Source organism: Tamandua tetradactyla, chromosome 7 (genome assembly GCF_023851605.1).
Source record: "Tamandua tetradactyla isolate mTamTet1 chromosome 7, mTamTet1.pri, whole genome shotgun sequence".
Taxonomy (NCBI): domain Eukaryota; kingdom Metazoa; phylum Chordata; class Mammalia; order Pilosa; family Myrmecophagidae; genus Tamandua; species Tamandua tetradactyla.
This window is the reverse complement of record NC_135333.1, coordinates 114,875,811-114,898,941: the sequence shown is the minus strand read 5'-3', so window position 1 is coordinate 114,898,941 and position 23,131 is coordinate 114,875,811.

The window sequence follows — 23,131 nt, the reverse complement described above, 5'->3', positions numbered from 1 at the left end:
ATCCTTGACACCTCTGTCTCCTTCACCTCTTCCAGCCATGGAACACCATGACTTGTCCATTTTGTCTCCCAAATGAACCTGGAATCCCTTTACTTCTCTCCAGCTTCCCTGTTCCCAACTTACTATCATCTCTCACATGAATTGCCCTAATAGCCTCTTTTCGTTTTTTGAACAACACAATTAACAAACCTGATTTCATGAACATATAGAACCATGCACTCCAAAATTCAAGAATAGTTACTCTTTTTAAACACTTCAAGAACTTTTATAAAAATTGGTCACGTTCTAAGCCAAACAAGTCTCAAATGATAATCATTCAAATTTCAAAGAATTGTAGAATACGTTCCATAGTCCAGACCACAATGTGAAATAAAAAATATAAACATACATCTGGAAATTTAAAACAACAACAAAGTCTTACAAATAACTCACGGGTCAAAGCGGAAACCATGATGGGAGTTAAATGCTTAGAACTAAACCATAATGAAAACAATATGTCCAAAATTTGCAAGATACAATATTTATCTCCTATGAAAGATAAATTTTACACTGAGTTTGTTATCTTAAACCAAAGCCTTTGGATTCAAAATGTTTCTTTTGAGTTAAGTTTAGACCCACAAGAAACTGCAAAAATAGTATATAAACTCCCATGTTAGGGTGCACGGGTGGTTCAGTGGTAGAATGCTCGCCTTCCATGCAGGAGACCTGGGTTTGATTCCTGGACCACGCACCCAAAAACAAAAACAAAAAACTCCCATGTTCCCTTTACCCAGCTTCCCCCAATGGTAATATCTTGCATACCAATAGTATATTTGATAGATTTTTCAGGGGGAGGGTTATGCTAAATATCAGAGATTAATTGGAATGTCTTCCACATTTTTTAAAGCTCTAGGGCAATTTATATGTAAGTGTATTATGACTTTCTTGGAAGATTGTTGAGTTTGAAAGAAATTATTGATATATCTATATAGGTATAGTGCCTTTCAGAATTTAAATGTTTACAATTATTTGTCTTGTTTAAGCTGCTTTATACAGCTATAATTCACACACCAAACAATTCACTTGTTTAAAGTGTACCATTCATGGGTATTTAGCATAGTCAAAGGGTTGTGCAACCATTGCCATTATCTAATTTTAGAACATTTTTGTCCCCCCTAAGAGAAATCTGATATCCATTAGCAGTCAATCTCCACCCCTTCTCCTATTCCCCTTCCCACCCATGTTGTAGCACGCATCAGAACTTTATTACTTTTTAGTCCCCCAAAATATTCCATCGTATGTATATATCACATTTTGTTTATCCATTCATCAGTTAATGGAAATACTGATTGTTTCCAGATTTGAACTATTATGAATATTGCTGCTGTGAACATTCGTGTACAAGTTTTTGTGTGAACATATATTTTCAATTCTCTTGAGAATATACCTAGGAGTAGAATTGTTGAGCCATATAGTACTCTTTCTTCCGAACTGCCAGACTGTCTTCCAAAGCAGCTGCACCATTCTACATGTGACCACTGTGTCAGGTTGGTCACTGGAGGGTTTATAGAGAAGCCATGAGAAAACCAAGAAGCTAGAAGTCAATGGAACCAGGAAGAGAAAGAAGACACTGCCATGTGCATTACAATGTTGGAGAGAAACCAAAATAATTGAAAGCCGAGACTCAAACAGGTATTTGCACAACAATGTTCACTGCAGCATTATTCACAATAACCAAAAGGTGGAAACAATTCAACTGCCCCATCAACAGGTCAATGGATAAACAAATGTACCTGTATCCATACAATGGAAGATTATTCAGTCATGAAAGAAAGTGAACTGCTGATATATAATACCATATGGATGAACCTTGAAGATATCATGTTAAGTAAAATAAGTCAGAAACAAAAGGACAAACACTATATGATATCACTGATATGAAATAATTAGAATAAGCAAACTCATAGAGACAGAAAGTAGAATAGTGGTTACCAGGGATTGGGGGAAGGTGAATGGAGATGCTTTGCTAAATGAGTATGAGTTATGGTTTCAGATGATGAAAATAATCTTGAAATAAACAGTGGAGAATTTGCACAGTATTATCGATGTACCTCATGCCAAAGAATTGTTGACAAAATGGTTAAAATGATATTTATGTTCTCTATATTTTACCACAACTAAATATGAATATTTTTTTTAAAAAAAAGATCATCTTCAATGTAAGAAATAAAACTCCTAGAAGAAAACATAAGGAAATTTTATCATGGCCTTTTATTAGACAATTGATTCTTAGACTCTACACTAGAGCACAAGCAACCAAAGAAAATATACATAAATCGGAAATCATATATCAAAACCTAGAATATATAAAGAACTCCTGAAACTCAACAGTAAAAAGATAACCCAGTGAAAAAATGGGCAAATGGGGAATGAGGGCTTGCAATTCTTTAATGGCTTAATGTGATGTCTGGATACATCCCAGAGCAGGTTGGACAGATAATTTAAAAGTATTGGCAAAGTCCCTTGAGGGACAGGAGAAAAAATATGGAACTATTAAGCTATACACTGGGGAAACCCCTGATATTATCTCAAATATTTGAGACTCCCAAGTCAATAGGCCAAGCCCTTGATCTTGAGGCTTGCTCTTGTCACTCTTATTTATGTAGCAGAGAAGCTAAGCCTACCTATAGTTATGCCTAATAGTTACTTCCAGAGGACCTCTTTTGTTGCTAAGATGTGGCCTCTCTCTTTCTAAGCCCAACTGTGCAAGTAAAATCATTACTTTTTCCCTACATGGGATGTTTTAGTCAGTAAGCTGCCAGAATGCGATAAAGCAGTAATAGAAAGGCTTTTAAAAAGGGGCAAATTAGCAGTAAGACAAAATGACATCCTGTGCACATGACAAGATGGATGAGTCTTGAGGACATAATGCTGAGTGAAACTAGCTATACACAAAAGGATAGATACTGTATGATTCCACTTTTATGACCAGCATAAAGATAAAATCAAAGGCTTATAATACAGAATATAGAAGACTTAGAGATACATAGAAGCTAGAGATGGGTGAATCATTAGCTAATGAGGTTGAACTCCAATGTAAGGGAATAGATAGGAGTGAAGGTGGTTCTCTAGTGGGTCTATAAGTAATATTACCATATTGATGAACAAGATCGAAAGGTATTGTATAGACCTGTGTGTCACACTGATTTACACTAGAAATATAAATCAGTTCTCGCAAGAATTATTTCAAAGATATGATTCTTGTACAAAGAGTGTTTAAGTCCAGGGTACAGGGGGTAAAGTGCTATTGCATGTTATGAGCCATTTTCAAAAGGAAACCATCAGCACTACCACAGCAACGGCAGAGGTAAATAAATGGGGAGAGTGACAAGAGTTAAGAGGAGGTTTAGATTTCCTATTTGGCAAGGGTGTGTTCATTGGTTTTCTTTCTCTTGGGAACAATGAAATTATCTAAAATTGAGAATATTTGATGGACAGTGGACTTGGGGACCTCTACATGATGCCCAATGAATGCAGGTGGTTGAAGGATGCACTGATGGAGAAGTAGATTGGCGAACGATGGTGTATACTTATGAACAAAGGTTGTGCTGCCACAAAAAAGAACAAAGTGAGGCATGCAACAATGTGGGACACTTGGTGAGACAAAATAAGCCAGAAACAAAAGAACAAAAATGGTGTGGTCACCTTTAGAAAATGTTCATAAGAAAGCAGGGGCCTAGATTGTAAGCTTTTAGAGCAGACACATTCAGTCTGGAGTGGTGATTACTATTTCTGGATTTTGAGAGGCTGTTTTATTTATATAACCTGATATTTAGAGATAAGAATGAAGCCAAACAGGTTCGGGTTGAAGTAATTCAGAACATAAGGGTAAGTAAGACTGTCTATATTTTAGAACCACACATACTCTTTGAGACCAATGGAAGAAAGATTTATTTGGCCTGTAACTGAAATTTTCTGTAGTGCAAAATCTAATTCAACCTATTTGTATAGCTCATTTGAACAACTGAAACACAGGGAGCAAAGAATAAGAAAGAGGTCCTTTAATCTTGTATAGATTATTGTAATGCCTGGATACATCCTAGAGTATATTAAGCAGATAATAAAAAAGTATTGGCAAAGTCTCCTGAGAAATGGGAGAAAAATATGGAACTATTAAACTTTATTATCAGGAAATTCCCTCATACTGTGTCAAACTTTAGGGACACCCAAATCAATAGGCCATGCCCTCAATCAGGAGGCTTACTCCTGTGAAGCTTATGTAGATAGTGGAGAAGCTTAGACTACCTATAGGCATGCCTAAGAGTTACTTCTGGAGGACCTCTGTTGTTGTTCAGATGTGGCCTCAGTCTCTCTAAGCCTAACTCTGCAAGTGAAATCATTGCCCTCCCTCCTATGTGGGTATAATATCCAGGGACGAAAGTCTCCCTGGCGAAGTGGGAGATGATTCCCAGGGATGAATCCAGACCTGGCACTGTGGGATCAACAATTCCATCCTGACCAAAAGGGGGAAAAGAAGTACAATTAATAGAGTATCAATGGCAGAGAGAGCTCAAATAGAGCTGAGAGGCTACTCTGGAGGTTGCTCTTATGCAAGCTTCAGTTAGACCTTGCTACCCATCATAACCTGCCAGCCCCAACCAGGACCATTCCAGCCAATCCTAAAGAACACTACAGGCAATATATAGGACTCCACAAGGGTTCCAGGCACTAGAATAACTTTCCAGAAACCTACAACTTCCAGATGGGTCCCTGGTCCAGATGAGTCCTGACCCCTAGCCCAGCCTCTCCAGAACATCAGTTAGTTCCATCTCCGTACCCCATATTAGTGACAGACCCTTCCAATATGAAAAAAGTAGAATTACCATAGCTGAAGCAACCCTAAAGAGAGGTATGGAAAGATCAAAGGTGATGGTGGGGTTATACAAAGAAGATAGGATTTAACAAATGAATATGAAATCTGTATCATTAAATTGATATCTCATTTAGCCTCCAGTATTTTAGAGCAGCTAGAAGTAAAAACCTAAAATTGTGAAATTGGGGCGGGCCGCGGTGGCTCAGCGGGCAAGAGTGCTTGCCTGCCATGCCGGAGGACCCCGGTTCGATTCCCGGCCCCAGCCCATGTAAAAAACAAACAAACAAACAAAAATATAATAAAAATAAGAAAATGTTTAAAGATGTTTCCCTTCCTTCCTTCCATCCTTCCTTCCTTCTCTGTCTTTCTTTCCTTCCCTTCCTCCCTCTCTCTTTAAAAAAAAAAAAAAATTGTGAAATTGTAACCCACGTCAAACTCTGAAATATGTTCTACAACTAATTGTGGTGCTATGCTTTGAAATTTACAGCTTTTTTGTATATATGTTATTTTTCACAAAGAAAGAAGGGAAAAAACTTGATTGTGATGATAAAAAATATTTAAGTCCTCTAGCTTCCTATATTCTGGAGCAGCTAGAAGGAAAAATATGAGAGGATCATGTGGTAGCCCATGACAAACTCTGGGATCTGTCCTGTAACTACTTGTTGAAGAGTGCTTTGAAAACTATTGTTTTTTTATTTCTTTGTTTTGTATATATGTTATACTATACAATAAAAAAAGTTAAAAGTCCAAAAAAAGGGGGGAAGGGGGATTTATTAAGTTGCAAATTTACAGTTCTAAGGCCATGAAAATTTCCAAAAAAGGGCCGATCAAGTTCAAAGTTTCTCTCTCAGCTGGGAGAGCACATAGTGACTTCTACTAGCTTGCTCTCCTCATTTCATAAGGCTTCCCCTGGGGCGTTTTCCCCCTGCTCCAAAGGTCTCTGTCTATGTCGGTTCTGTTGGCTCTGGTGACTCTTTCCAAAATGGTTCCCTCTTAGAAGACTCCAGTAAGCAACCCCACCTTGAATGGGTGGAGACACATCTCCATGGAAACCATCTAATGAAAAGTTCCCACCCACAATTGGGTGGGTCACATCATCACAGAAATAATCAGAAATCAGAAAGATCCCACCCAGCCATATTGAACGAGGATTAAAGGACATGGCTTTTCTGGAATACATAATAGCTTCAAACAGGCACATGGAACAGGACATCCAGGGGTGAAACTCTTCCTGGAAATGGGACATGAAACACAGGGATGAGTTTGGCCCTGCCCCTGTAGGATCGACAATGCCTGCCTGACCAAATGGGGGAAAAGAATTATAACAAAATATCAGTCGCTGAGAGAGGTCAAATAAAGTAGAAAGGCTATTCTGCAGGCTTCAGCTAGGTATTGCTATTTACTATGGTTTGCCAATCCCAACCAAAACTATTCCTGCCAACCCTAAAGAACACCTAGGGCTCTACATGAGATTTACAAAAGTTTTATTTAGATTTCCAGAAACTTACGACCTCCAGATGGATTTCTAGGCCAGATAAATCCTGAAACGCAGAGGGGCCAGCCTCTCCATAGCATCAACTAGTTCCATCCCCCTATTCCATATTATAGATAGCCCTTTCCAACATGAAAAAGTTAGAATGGGCATAGTACAACTACCCCTAAAAATTGGGAAAGAGATCAAAGGAGAAGGAGGAGTTATAACAGAGAAGATAGGATTTTAAAAATGAGTATGATTGCTGAATCATTATATCACTATTTCTTTTAGTCTCCAGTGTCTTGAAGCAGCTAGAAGGGAAAACCTAAAATTTTAACCCATACCAAACTCTGAAATCTGTCCTATAACTACTTGTTACAATGTACTTTGACATTTATCCCTTTTTTATATATATGTTATATCTCACAAAACATTTTTTTAAAGGGCAAATGACTTGAAAGACATTTCTCCAAAGAATATATACAAATACAATAAGCATGTGAAAATATGTTCAGCATCATTAGTTTTTAGAACAATGCAAATCAAAACCCCAGCGACAGGGCGGGCAACAGTGGCTTGGTGTCAGAGTTCTTGCCTGCCATGCCGGAAACCTGGGTTTGATTTCCAGAGCCTGCCCATGCCAAAAAAATAACAAAAAACCCAACGACATTGGCAGTGTGGAAATTGGTGGGGTGGGAGGCTAATCCAATCTTCTGATGTATTGTTATTAAACGTCTCTTTTTTTCATTGAGAAATCTTCACAGACACACGTTCTGTACATGGTGTACAATCAATGGCTCACAATATCATCATGCAGTTGTGTGTTCATCGCCACGATCATTTTTTAGAACATTTGCATCACTCCAGAAAAAGAAATAAAAAGAAAAACTCATGCATACCATACACTTTTCCCCTCTCTTTCACTGACCACTAGTGTTTCCATCTACTCAATTTATAAAATGTCTTTTTTTGGGGGGGGCAGGTTGCATGGTCTGGGAATTTAACCTGGGTCTCCTGCATACAAGATGAGCATTCTACCACTGAAACACCCATGCATACTTAAATGTCTTTTTAAAAGATAAATATAAACATATATGTTTTTACTATTAAAAAAATGACATATCACTTCACACACCAATTCTAATATATATTAGAATGCATATTATTAAAAAAAAATCCTGGAGGTTATTCTTATGCATTAAGTAGATACCACCTTGTTATCCAAGATGTAATGGAGAGGCTGGAGGGAACTGCCTGAAAATGTAGAGCTGTGTTCCAGTAGCCATGTTTCTTGATGATGATTGTATAATGATATAGCTTTCACAATGTGACTGTATGACTGTGAAAACCTTGTGTCTGATGCTCCTTTTATCTACCTTGTCATCAGATGAGAGGAACATATGGAATAAAAATAAATAATAGGGGGAACAAATGTTAAAATAGATTTAGTTTGAATGCTAGTGATCAATGAAAGGGATCAGTAAGGGGTATGGCATGTAAAAATTTTTTTTTCTGTTTGTTGTATTTTCCTGTTGTCTTTTTATTTCTTTTTCTTAATTGATGCTAATGTTCTGGGAAATGATCATGATGATGAATATGCAACTATGTGATGATATTGTGAATTGCTGAGTGTATGTGTTGGGAATGTTTGTGTTTCTTGTAATTTTTTTTTATTAATAAAAAATTTTTTAAAAATTAAAAACAAAAAACAGAAAATAGTGCTGGCAAGGATGCAGAAAAATAGGAACCATTGGACATCATTGGTGGGAATATAAAATGGCACAGCCAATACAGAAAACAGTTTGGCAGTTTCTCAGAAAATTAAACATAGAACTACCACATAATCTGCCAATTCCATTACTAGATATATACCCAAAAGAATTGAAAGCAGATACTGAACAGATACCTGTACAGCAATGTTCATCACAGAATTATTCACACTTGAAACAACTCAACTGTCCATCAACAGTTAAATGGATAAGCAAAACGTGGTATGTACATACAATGGAATATTACCAGCTGTAAAAAGGAATGAAGTTCTGATACATGCTATTTAACATGGATGAAACTTGAAGACATCATGTTGAATGAAACAAGCCAGACACAAAAAGATATTGTCTGAGTCCACTCTTATGAAATAACTAGAATATGCAAATTCATAAAAACAGAAAGTAGTATATATTACCAAAATAGGAGATGGGGAAGGGAAATGCATAAGCGGTGCAGGGTCTGCATTTGGGGTATTAGAATAAGTATTGCTAATGCCTGGTGGTGCTGATAGCACAACATTGTGAATATGATTAATGCTACTGAACTGTATGCCTGGGAGCAGTCTAAATGGGAAGTTTTAGGTTGTATACAAGTTATCACAATTTAAAAAATAAAAATAAAAAGAGACTAAAGAGACAATGACAATAGAATGCTATACGTGATCCTGGACTGGATCTAATTATGGAGGAGAAAATGCCATAAAGGACATTACTGAGACAATTGAAAGAATTGGAATATAGACTGTATGCTAGATATCAATGTTAAACTTCTCAAATTTCAAAATAATTGTACTTAATGTGCTCAGAAAAGTGAATATGCTTGAGATTCAGAGGGAGCAGAACGATGTAGCCATGAGATGCAGAGTCCATGAGCCAGCAATCTTTGCAGATAAAGAAGGAAAATGCCTCCCAGGGAGCTTCATGAAACAGGAAGCCAGGAGAGAAAGCTAGCAGATGACACTGTGTTTGCCACGTGCCCTTCCAGCTGAGAGAGAAACCCTGACTGTGTTTGCCACGTGCCCTTCCAGCTGAGAGAGAAACCCTGACTGTGTTCACCATGTGCCTTCTCACTTGAGAGAGAAACCCTGAACTTCATCGGCCTTCTTGAACCAAGGTATCTTTCCCTGGATGCCTTTGATTGGACATTTCTATAGATTTGTTTTAATTGGGACATTTTCTCAGCCTTAGAACTGTAAACCAGCAACTCATTAAATACCCCCTTTTAAAAGCCATTTCCATTTCTGGTATATTGCATTCTAGCAGCTAGCAAACTAGAACAGTTGTAAACTTCCATAAGCTGAGGGAGATTACTCAAGATCTTGAAGAAAATCCTGCCGCTTTTCTAAACCAGCTCACAGAAGCCCTCTCCCAATATACCCACCTAGACCCTGACTCAGAGGCTGGTAAAACCGTTTTAGCCACACATTTTATATCCCAGTCAGCCCCAGACATTAGGCACAAGCTTAGAAAAATTGAGGACGGTCCTCAGGCCCCTTTTCGTGACCTGGTAAATACAGCCTTTAAAATTTTTAATACTTGTGATGAGTTGCAGAGGGCAGAAAAGGAATCCCGGGACTGCCGAAGGGTGAATTTACAAACCCAACCCCTGATTGTGGCTCTGCGGCTCACTTCAACTGACAAGACACTGGCTACAACTAATCCACAGCCAGCAAAGTGCTTCAAATGCGGCCTCGATGGACACTGTCCTGCCAGTGCCCCAATCCTCGACCACCCAAGGGACAATGCCCTCTCTGTGGAAAAAAGGGACATTGGAAAAGTAACTGCCCCTCGGCGCCTGGCCGTGGAGGGGCCATCCTTCCAACCCCTGACCCACCACTGGCGGTCCTGGGCCTGGCCACCGATGACTAACAATGCCTGGCCTCAGTGACCCCGATCACCCTCGTCGAGCCCAGGGTAACAATCAAGGTAGCAGCTCCCTGTCTCCTCAACTTCCTTCAGGGATACATAAAGGAACTGTCCCAGGTAGCAGCCAACCAAATGCTCCTGCACCATTACCACCACCTACCCTCCTCACCTGATTCCTATAACTAACCTCCTCCCTACCCTGACCATGACAACCCCACTTCGCCCCAGTGCAGCAGGAAGTAGCCATAAGAACCTTGACACCCTATTATCACAAAAAGGCTGGAATGTTAGGTCAGGGGAATGGGGAAGGGCACTGCAACTGGAGCTGCGGAGGCTGTGTCACCCCTCCCCACATGGCTTCTGGAACCACCCCTTCCGGACACCTGACTTCTGGAACTGATGAATCGCCCCTTCCAGACACTTGACTTCCGGAGAACCGCCCCTTCCGGACACCTGACTCTGGAGACCTGCCCCTTCCGGATGTCACCTGACCCCCTTGCTTAAAAACCGCCCACGCCATCACCCAGGTGCAGACTTACCTCCCTCCATCTTGGATTCGGTGAGCTCTGCCTGGGAGCACAGAAATAAACCCACCCACCTTAAATTTCCCAGTCTACCTTCCTTCTTTTCCCAGTCTACCTTCCTTCTTTCTCATCCTTTCACCTCCTAAACCTTTCAGAAACAGTTAAAAGAAATAAAACTACTGATCTCTCATCTCCAAATAAAAAAAAAAGTGAATATGCTTGTTCTTAGGAAATATACAAGGAAGTTAAAGTGTTGCAGGAGTATGATGTATGCAGTCTACTCTTAAATATGTAGAAAAACTGGTTAGGTAGATAGCATGGTATAAAAATGTGGTAAAATGTTAAAACCAGGTAAATCTGGATATGTGTGTTGGGGGTATATTGGAGGTTTCTGGATTATTTCTATATTATTTGTGCAACTTTCTTTAAATATGATATTATTTCCAAATAAGAAGTTTTTTAAACACCATAGTGTTTATGGAAGCTCCATAAATTATTGAAAATGGATCATGTTCCAAAAAAAGAGTCACATACAGATATATGCTCGTGAATAAAGGGCTATATTAAAATAAAAATAAACCCGGGCAGGCCACAGTGGCTCAGCAGGCAGAGTTCTCGCCTGTCATGCCGGAGACCCAGGTTCGATTCCTGGTGCCTGCCCATGCAAAATAAACAAACAAATAAATAAATAAATAAATAAACCTATGATCATGAGAGAAACAGACAAATCCAAATAGATATTTTACAAAACGTATGTCCAGTAGTCCTCAAAACTGTCAAGATCATCAAAAACAAGGAAGCCTGAGAAAAGGCCAGGCTTTTTTCATGAGAAGGCATGATGACTAACTGCAGTATTATATCCTGGATGGGATACTAGAAGAGAAAAGGGACACTGTGTTTCCTATTTCTAAAATCCTCCCTAACACGTTATTTTCAGTTTTATTAATAATAGCCATCCTAGGAGGAGTGAAGTGGTATCTCATTTCAGTTTTAATTTGCATTTCTTTAATAGCTAATGGTGTTGACATCTTTTCATATACTTATTGGCCATTTAAATATCTTTCTTGGAGAAGTGTCTATACAAATCCTTGGCCCATTTTTTTAAATTGGGTTGTTAGTCTTTTTCTTATTGAGTTGCAGGAGTTCTTTATATTCTGGATATTAAACCCTTATCAGATATATGATTTCCAAATATTTATTCCCACTCTATAGGCTGTCTTTTCACCTTCTTGATAATGTCCTTTGATTCATAAAAGTTTTTAATTTCGTTAAAGTCAATTTGATCTATTCTTTCTTTTGTTGCTCTTCATTTACAGTTTCATTGTAATGTGTCTTAGCATAAATCTCTGAAAGTCTATACTACTTGGAGTTTGTTGAATGTTCTGGATGTATATATTTATGTCTCTCAACCAATTTTGGAAGTTTTCAGCTCATATATCTTTTTTGTTTTGTTTTGTTTTAAAGTATTACCTCATTTATTCTTTTTTTATCATCACAATCAGCATTGTGTGTGTGTGAAAAATAACATCTTTACAAAAAAGCAATAAATTTCAAAAGACACTGCAACAATTAGGTGTAGGACAGATTTCAGAGTCTGGTATGGGTTACAGTTCCACAATTTTAGTTTTTACTTATAGTTGCTCCAAGACACTAAAGACAAAAAGAAATATCGATATAATGAATCAGCAATCATACTCATTTGTTAAACCCTACCCTCTCTGTATAACTCCACCATTACCTTTGATCTTTCTCCCACTCCTAAGGGGTATTTGGGCTATGCCAGTTACAACTTTTCATGTTGGAAGGGGCTGTTGATAATATGGGATGGCGGATGGAACTGGTTAATATTTTGGAGAGGCTGGCCCCTCTGCATTTCAGGACTTGTCTGCTCCAGGGAAAACCAACTGAAAGTTGTAGGTTCCTCGAAAGTTACCCTAGTGCATGGACCTTTGTAGAATCTTATATAATGCCCTAGGTGTTCTTTAGGGTTGGCAGGAATGGTTTTGATTGTGGCTTGGCAAGTTATGGTAGATAGCAACGTCTAACTGAATCTTGCATAAGAATCAGCCCATATTTCTTCAAGTACTTTTTCAGCCCCTTTCTCTCTCTCTTGTCCTTCTGATGGTGTCCCACAGGAACCTCCGGCTTTGTTCATTTTTCTGTTTCATTTTTTTTTCAATTGTCTTATCTTCCTTCAAATGCTGATCTTTTATACTGCCTGTTGAAATCTGCTGGTGTATCTGTCTAATGATATTTTTGTTTCAGTTATTATTTTTCTTTTTTATGAATTTTTAAATGTTTTAAAAAATATAACAAACACAAACATTCTTAATTATGATCATTACATTCTGTATATATTATCAGTAATTCACATCATCACATAGTTGCATATTCATCATCATGATCATTTCTTAGAACATTTGCATCAATCAGAAAAATAAATAAAAAGACAACAGAAAACAATTCATACATACCATACCCCTTACCCCTCCCTTTCATTGATCACTAGCATTTCAAACTAAATTTCTTTTAACATTTGTTCCCCCATTATTTATTTTTATTCCATATGTTTTACTCATCTTTGAAAGATAGATAAAAGGAGCATCAGACACGAGGTTTTCACAATCACACAGTCACGTTGTGAAAGCTATATCATTATACAATCCTCTTCAAGTAATATGGCTACTGGAACACAGCTCAACATTTTCAGGCACTTCCCTCCAGCCTCTCCATTACACCTTGACCAACAAGGTGATATCTGTTTAATGCATAAGAATAACCTCCAGGATAACCTCTCGACTTGCTTAGTATCTCTCAGCCATTGACACTTTATTTTATCTCATTTCCCTCTTCCCTCTTCTGGTTGAGAAAGTTTTCTCAATCCCTTGATGCTGAGTCCCAGCTCATTCTAGGATTTCTGTTCTGCATTTCCAGGAAGGTCCACACCCGTGGAAATCATGTCCCACGTAGACAGGGGGAGGGAGGTGAGTTTGCTTGTTGTGTTCGCTGGAGAGAGAGGCCACATCTGAGCAACAAAAGAAGTTCGCTTGAGGGTGACTCTTAGGCCTAATTTTAAGTAGGCTTGACCTATCCTTTGTGGGGTTAAGTTTCACATGAACAAACCCCAAGATTGGGGACTCAGCCTACTACTTTAATTGTCCCCACTGCTTGTGAGACTATCCAGATTTCTCCACTTGGGGAAGTTGAATTTTCCCCCTTTCTCACCATTCACCAAGGGGACTTTGCAAATCCTTTTTTACTATCAGTTATTTATTTTGCAGCTCCAAAATTTCTGTTTGGCACATTTTTATAATTTCTATTTCTTTATTTTGTTCAGACAATGTTTTCTTAATTTCCTTTGGCCTTTTCATATGGATTCCTTTAGCTCACTGACAATATTTAAGACAAATAACTTAAAGTCTTTGACTAATAGTTCTAATGTATGAGGTCCTCATACATTGGCAAATTCTTCTTTCCCTCTGAATGGTCCATACTTTCCTGTTTGTGTGCTTTGCAATTTTTTTGTTGAGAACTGGGCATTCAGGGAATGTTGTTACTGTTCAGGAAAATCTAGTTCTCTTACTCTTTTGGAATTGCTAGGTCCTTTTTTTTATTGTTGTAAAGGACTGGAGTCATCAGTTTGTGGCTTTCCAAACTCTTTTTGCTCTCAAATGGGGAATGGAAAAAGAAAAGAGGAAAAAAAAAGTACTGCCTCCAATGCCACTGTTCCCTGAGGGGCACTGGAACAATGGCCACTATTTTAGTTTGTGAAAGCTGCTGGAATGCAATATACCAGAAATGGAATGGCTTCTAAAAAGGAAATTTATTAAGTTGCAAGTTCATAGTCATAAGGCTATAAAAATGCAAATTAAGGCATCCAGGGAAAGATACCTTGATTTAAAAAAGACATACGGGTCCAGAATACCTCTCTCAGCTAGAAAGGTACATGGTAACATCTGCTAGCTTTCTCTTCTCATTTCATGAGGGTTACCTGAGGGTGTTTTTCTTTTGCATCTCCAAAGATCTCCGGCTGTGTGGGCTTTGTCAGCACTGAAGCTTTTTCCAAAATAGTTCCTTCTTAAAGGGCTCCGTAAGCAACCCCACCTTGAATGGGTGGAGACACATCAACATTGGAGCCATCTAATCAAAAGTAGCCACCCACAATTGGATGGGTCACATCTCCATGGAAACAATAAAAAAAAATCCTACCCAGCAATATTGAATAAGGATTAAAGAACATGGCTTTTCTGGGGTACAAGAAAATTTCAAACTAGCATAGCAACTCACAGAGCCCACCAACTTCACATCCCAGTAATCTGAAATACCTGATCAGAGGAGGCCCCATCCCTGAAGAAGATGGCAGAAAGAGATGTTTCAGAGCTATGTGCCTCCACAGAAGCTTTGAACCACCAGCAACAACTAGTAGAAACATCTTTCTTAAAAGTCCCAGAAAACAATTAAAAGATTGTAGTAATAGATTGAGAGCCAAGTCAAGAAAAAGGTCACTTAAAAGCAGTAGGATCTTCAAGGGATTGAGAAAAACCCTAGAATGAGCTGAGACTTAGCATCAAGGGATTGAGAAAACCTTCTCGACCAAAAGGGGGAAGAGGGAAATGAGACAAAGTGTCAATGGCTGAGAGATTCCAAACAGAGTCGAGAGTTTATCCTGGAGGTTATTCTTTTTTTTAAATTTTATTTATTAATTAAAAAAATAAGAAACAAAATAAAACATACATAATCAGTAATTCACAATATCATCACCTAGTTGCATATTCATCATTTCTTAGAACATTTGCATTAATTCAGCAAAAGAAACAAAAAGACAATAGAAAAAGAAATGAAATGAACACAGGAAAGAAAAAAAAAAAGATTATACCTATCATACCCCTTACCCCTTGCCTTCATTGATCACTAGCATTTCAAACTAAATTTATTTTAACATTTCTTCCCCCTATTATTTATTTTTATTCCATATGTTCTACTCTCTGTTGACAAGGTAGATAAAAGGAGCATCAGATACAAGGTTTTCACAATCACACAGTCACATTGTGACAGCTATATCATTATTCAATTCTCCTCAAGAAACATGGCTACTGGAACACAGCTCTACATTTTCAGGCAGTTCCCTCCAGCCTCTCCATTACATCTTGAATAACAAGATGATATCTACTTGATGCATAAGAATAACCTCCAGGATAACCCCTCAACTCTGTTTGGAATCTCTCAGCCATTGACACTTTGTCTCATTTCCCTCTTCCCTCTTTTGGTTGAGAAGGTTTTCTCAATCCCTTTATGCTAAATCTCAGTTCATTCTAGGGTTTTTCTCAATCCCTTGATGCTGAGTCTCCGCTCATTCCAAGATCTTTGTCCCACGTTGCCAGGAAGGTCCACACCCCTGGGAGTCATGTCCCACGCAGAGAGGGGGAGGGTGATGAGACTGCTCGTTGTGTTGGCTGGAGAGAGGGGCCACATCTGAGCAACAAAAGAGGCTCTCTTGGGGGTGACTCTTAGGGCTAATTTTAAGTAGGCTTGACTTATCCTTTGTGGGGTTAAGTTTCATATGAACAAACCCCAAGACTGGGGGCTCAGCCTATAGCTTTGGTTGTCCACACTGTTTGTGAGAATATCAAGAATTCAAGTTGGGGAAGTTGAATTTTTCTCCGTTCTCACCACTCCCTGAAGGGGGCTTTGCAGATACTTTTCCACTCACTGATCGAATCACTCTGGGATTCATTGGGGCATCACTCTGGACAAACCAGCAAAATCTCATGTCCTACCTGAGATTCCAAGTACTTATGGCATTCAATCAAACTATCTACATAAGTTATATTAGGATATGCACTAGTCAAAATATTAATTTTGTAACAAATAAACATTTTTTGCTTTAGTCTCACATAGAAGGTGACATTTTAAAATATTAATTACCATCTATTTTCAGTACCCTGCAATAATGACATTCCTTTGTTCTTCCTCATGCAAAAACATTTTTAAAATTGTACCTTGTACATTTCACTATTATTATACACTCTAGGCATTCCTAGATTATACCATCTCAATCTTTAACATCTATCTTTCTTTCTGATTTCAATATGTCCCCAGCCCTCCTCCTTCTATCATTCTCACATGCAGCTTCATTCAGTGTTTTAACATAATTATATTACAGTTAGGTAGCATTGTGCTGTCCATTTCTGAGTTTTGGTATCCAGTCCTGTTGCACAGTCTGTATCCCTTCAGCTCCAATCACCCAATATCTTACCCTATTTCTATCCTGGAGGTTATTCTTATGCATCAAGTAGATATCATCTTGTTATTCAAGATGTAATGGAGAGGCTGGAGGGAACTGCCTGAAAATGTAGAGCTGTGTTCCAGTAGCCATGTTTCTTGAGGAGGATTGAATAATGATACAGCTGTCACAATGTGACTGTGTGATTGTGAAAACCTTGTGTCTGATGCTCCTTTTATCTACCTTGTCAACAAAGGAGTAAAACATATGGAATAAAAATAAATAATAGGGGGAACAAATGCTAAAATAAATTTAGTTTGAAATGCTAGTGAGCAATGAAAGCGAGGGGTAAGAGGTATGATAGGTATAATCTTTTTTTTTTCTTTCCTGTGTTCGCTTTATTCTTTTTCTATTGTCTTTTTATTTCTTTTTCTGAATTAATGTAAATGTTCTAAGAAATGATGAATATGCAACTAAATGATGATGTGAGTTACTGATTATGTATGTTGATGTTTTATTTGGTTTCTTAATTTTTAAATTAATAAATAAATTAAAAAAAATTTTTTTTAATTTAAAAAAAAAGAAGACAGTGGGATATCACTTCATACCTGTAAGAATGGCTGCTATTGAGGACTTCCTGTAAGATGGCGGCTTAGTAAGACGCGCGGATCTTAGTTTCTTCTCCAGGACACCTACTAGGGGAGTAGAAACGATACAGAAAGCGCCCAAAGCCACAACAGAGATAAAAAAGACAGCGTACCCCATCCTGGAACGGCTGGCTGGCTGAGAGAAGCAGCTCGGGTGAGATCGCCGAGGCGCGCGGGCCTTACCGGGCGGGGTGGCAAGCGGCCGGAGTTACTCCCTTCCCCCTTCCCGGGCCGGCTGGGAGAATTGGAGAGGTGGTCCCCTGAAACCAAGGCGACTGGCGCCCACACCACGCGCAGCCCCCGGACCAACTGAAAGAATTGGATCGGAAACCCCCAGGCCGCGGAGAACGGTGACGGGTGGGGGAGGCCCCTTCCAAACCCGTGACTCCCGGGGAACGTGCACTCTCTCGGGCGGGCCGCTGCCGCTGGCGCCCTCCCGCCACGCTTGTTGCCCAGGGCCGACTAGGAAATTCGGACGGGCTCTTTCCCTGGCTGCGGCGACCAGCAACCCTCCCTGCGTTCGGACCCCGGGCCGGCTCAAGCCGCCTCAGCTAGCGAACCCCCAGGACGGCGAGAGTTTTCCAAAGTTTAAGGTCCCACAGCACCTTTTGCTGGTGGGACCCGCAGACAAACGTGTGCCACGAGCGCCACCTACTGGGCAGGATAAGAAAAACAGAACCCAGAGATTTCACAGAAAAATATTACAACCTTGCTGGGTCCAACACCAAGAGAAATCTGAATAAATGCCCAGACGCCAGCAGCAGAAGATAACTGTCCACGCTCAAAAGATTGAGAATATGGCTCAGTCAAAGGAACAAACCAATAGCTCAAATGAGACACAAGAGCTGAGACAACTAATGCTGAATATACGAACAGAAATGGAAAACCTCTTCAAAAATGAAATCGATAAATTGAGGGAGGACATGAAGAGGACATGGGCTGAACATAAAGAAGAAATAGAAAAACTGAAAAAACAAATCGCAGAACTTATGGAAGTGAAGGATAAAGTAGCAAACATAGAAAAAATAATGGATAGCTACAATGATAGATTTAAAGAGACAGAAGATAGAATTAGTGATTTGGAGGATGGAACATCTGAATTCCAAAAAGAAACAGAAACTATCGGGAAAAGAATGGAAAAATTTGAACAGGGTATCAGGGAACTCAAGGACAATATGAACCGCACAAATATACGTGTTGTGGGTGTCCCAGAAGGAGAAGAGAAGGGAAAAGGAGGAGAAAAACTAATGGAAGAAATTATCACTGAAAATTTCCCAACTCTTATGAAAGACCTAAAATTACAGATCCAAGAAGTGCAGCGCACCCCAAAGAGATTAGACCCAAATAGGCGTTCTCCAAGACACTTACTAGTTAGAATGTCAGAGGTCAAAGAGAAAGAGAAGATCTTGAAAGCAGCAAGAGAAAAACAATCCATTACATACAAGGGAAACCCAATAAGACTTTGTGTAGATTTCTCAGCAGAAACCATGGAAGCTAGAAGACAGTGGGATGATATATTTAAAATACTAAAAGAGAAAAACTGCCAACCAAGACTCCTATATCCAGCAAAATTATCCTTCAAAAATGAGGGAGATATTAAAACATTCTCAGACAAAAAGTCACTGAAAGAATTTGTGACCAAGAGACCAGCTCTGCAAGAAATACTAAAGGGAGCACTAGAGTCAGATACAAAAAGACAGAAGAGAGAGATATGGAAAAGAGTGTAGAAAGAAGGAAAATCAGATATGATATATATAATACAAAAGGCAAAATGTTAGAGGAAAATATTATCCAAACAGTAATAACACTAAATGTCAATGGACTGAATTCCCCAATCAAAAGACATAGACTGGCAGAATGGATTAAAAAACAGGATCCTTCTATATGCTGTCTACAGGAAACACATCTTAGACCCAAAGATAAACATAGGCTGAAAGTGAAAGGTTGGGAAAAGATATTTCATGCAAATAACAACCAGAAAAGAGCAGGAGTGGCTATACTAATATCCAACAAATTAGACTTCAAATGTAAAACAGTTAAAAGAGACAAAGAAGGACACTATATACTAATAAAAGGAACAATTAAACAAGAAGACATAACAATCATAAATATTTACGCACCGAATCAGAATGCCCCAAAATACGTGAGGAATATACTGCAAACACTGAAAAGGGAAATAGACTCATATACCATAATAGTTGGAGACTTCAACTCACCACTCTCATCAAGGGACAGAACATCTAGACAGAGGATCAACAAAGAAATAGAGAATCTGAATATTACTATAAATGAACTAGACTTAATAGACATTTATAGGACATTACATCCCACAACAGCAGGATACACCTTTTTCTCAAGTGCTCATGGATCATTCTCAAAGATAGACCATATGCTGGGTCACAAAGCAAGTCTTAACAAATTTTAAAAAATTGAAATCTTACACAACACTTTCTCGGACCATAAAGGAATGATGTTGGAAATCAATAATAGGCAGAGTGCCAGAAAATTCACAAATACGTGGAGGCTCAACAACACACTCCTAAACAACGACTGGGTCAAAGAAGAAATTGCAAGAGAAATTAGCAAATACCTCGAGGCGAATGAAAATGAAAACACAACATATCAAAACTTATGGGACGCAGCAAAGGCAGTGCTAAGAGGGAAATTTATTGCTCTAAATGCCTATATCAGAAAAGAAGAAAAGGCAAAAATTCAGGAATTAACTATCCACTTGGAAGAACTGGAGAAAGAACAGCAAGCTAACCCCAAAGCAAGCAAAAGGAAAGAAATAACAAAGATTAGAGCACAAACAAATGAAATTGAAAACATGAAAACAATAGAGAAAATCAATAAGGCCAGAAGTTGGTTCTATGAGAAAATCAATAAGATTGATGGGCCCTTAGCAAGATTGACAAAAAGAAGAAGAGAGAGGATGCAAATAAATAAGATCAGAAATGGAAGAGGAGACATAACTACTGACCTCACAGAAATAAAGGAGGTAATAACAGGATACTATGAACAACTTTACGCTAATAAATACAACAATTTAGAGGAAATGGACGGGTTCCTGGAAAGACATGAACAACCAACTTTGAGTCAAGAAGACATAGATGACCTCAACAAACCAATCACAAGTAAAGAAATTGAATTAGTCATTCAAAAGCTTCCTAAAAAGAAAAGTCCAGGACCAGATGGCTTCACATGTGAATTCTACCAAACGTTCCAGAAAGAATTAGTACCAATTCTCTTCAAACTCTTCCAAAAAATCGAAGTGGAGGGAAAACTACCTAATTCATTCTATGAAGCCAACATCACCCTCATACCAAAACCAGGCAAAGATATTACAAAAAAAGAAAACTACAGACCAATCTCTCTAATGAATACAGATGCAAAAATCCTCAATAAAATTCTAGCAAATCGTATCCAACAACACATTAAAAGAATTATACATCATGACCAAGTAGGATTCATCCCAGGTATGCAAGGATGGTTCAACATAAGAAAATCAATTAATATAATACACCATATCAACAAATCAAAGCAGAAAAATCACATGATCATCTCAATTGATGCAGAGAAGGCATTCGACAAGATTCAACATCCTTTCCTGTTGAAAACACTTCAAAAGATAGGAATACAAGGGAACTTCCTTAAAATGATAGAGGGAATATATGAAAAACCCACAGCTAATATCATCCTCAATGGGGAAAAATTGAAAACTTTCCCCCTAAGATCAGGAACAAGACAAGGATGTCCACTATCACCACTATTATTCAACATTGTGTTGGAGGTTCTAGCCAGAGCAATTAGACAAGAAAAAGAAATACAAGGCATCAAAATTGGAAAGGAAGAAGTAAAACTATCACTGTTTGCAGACGATATGATACTATACGTCGAAAACCCGGAAAAATCCACAACAAAACTACTAGAGCTAATAAATGAGTACAGCAAAGTAGCAGGCTACAAGATCAACATTCAAAAATCTGTAGCATTTCTATACACTAGTAATGAACAAGCTGAGGGGGAAATCAAGAAACGAATCCCATTTACAATTGCAACTAAAAGAATAAAATACCTAGGAATAAATTTAACTAAAGAGACAAAAAACCTATATAAAGAAAACTACAAAAAACTGCTAAAAGAAATCACAGAAGACCTAAATAGATGGAAGGGCATACCGTGTTCATGGATTGGAAGACTAAATATAGTTAAGATGTCAATCCTACCTAAATTGATTTACAGATTCAATGCAATACCAATCAAAATCCCAACAACTTATTTTTCAGAAATAGAAAAACCAATAAGCAAATTTATCTGGAAGGGCACGGTGCCCCGAATTGCTAAAAACATCTTGAGGAAAAAAAACGAAGCTGGAGGTCTCGCGCTGCCTGACTTTAAGGCATATTATGAAGCCACAGTGGTCAAAACAGCATGGTATTGGCATAAAGATAGATATATCGACCAATGGAATCGAATAGAGTGCTCAGATATAGACCCTATCATCTATGGACATTTGATCTTTGATAAGGCAGTCAAGCCAACTCACCTGGGACAGAGCAGTCTCTTCAATAAATGGTGCCTAGAGAACTGGATATCCATATGCAAAAGAATGAAAGAAGACCCATCTCTCACACCCTATACAAAAGTTAACTCAAAATGGATCAAAGATCTAAACATTAGGTCTAAGACCATAAAACAGTTAGAGGAAAATGTTGGGAGATATCTTACAGATCTTACAACTGGAGGCGGTTTTATGGACCTTAAACCTAAAGCAAGAGCACTGAAGAAGGAAATAAATAAATGGGAACTCCTCAAAATTAAACACTTTTGTGCATCAAAGAACTTCATCAAGAAAGTAGAAAGACAGCCTTCACAATGGGAGACAATATTTGGAAATGATATATCAGATAAAGGTCTAGTATCCAGAATTTATAAAGAGATTGTTCATCTCAACAACAAAAAGACAGCCAACCCAATTACAAAATGGGAAAAAGACTTGAACAGACACCTCTCAGAAGAGGAAATACGGATGGCCAAGAGGCACATGAAGAGATGCTCAATGTCCCTGGCCATTAGAGAAATGCAAATCAAAACCACAATGAGATATCATCTCACACCCACCAGAATGGCCATTATCAACAAAACAGAAAATGACAAGTGCTGGAGAGGATGCGGAGAAAGAGGCACACTTATCCACTGTTGGTGGGAATGTCAAAGGGTGCAACCACTGTGGAAGGCAGTTTGGCAGTTCCTCAAAAAGCTGAATATAGAATTGCCATACGACCCAGCAATACCATTGCTAGGTATCTACTCAAAGGACTTAAGGGCAAAGACACAAACGGACATTTGCACACCAATGTTTATAGCAGCATTATTTACAATTGCAAAGAGATGGAAACAGCCAAAATCTCCATCAACAGAAGAGTGGCTAAACAAACTGTGGTATATACATACGATGGAATATTATGCAGCTTTAAGACAAGATAAACTTATGAACCATGTAATAACATGGATGGACCTAGAGAATATTATGCTGAGTGAATCCAGCCAAAAACCAAGGACAAATACTGTATGGTCCCACTGATGTGAACGGACATTCGAGAATAAACTTGAAATATGTCATTGGTAACAGAGTTCAGCAGGAGTTAGAAACAGGGTAAGACAATGGGTAATTGAAGCTGAAGGGATACAGACTGTGCAACAGGACTAGATACAAAAACTCAAAAATGGACAGCACAATAATACCTAATTGTAAAGTAATCATGTTAAAACACTG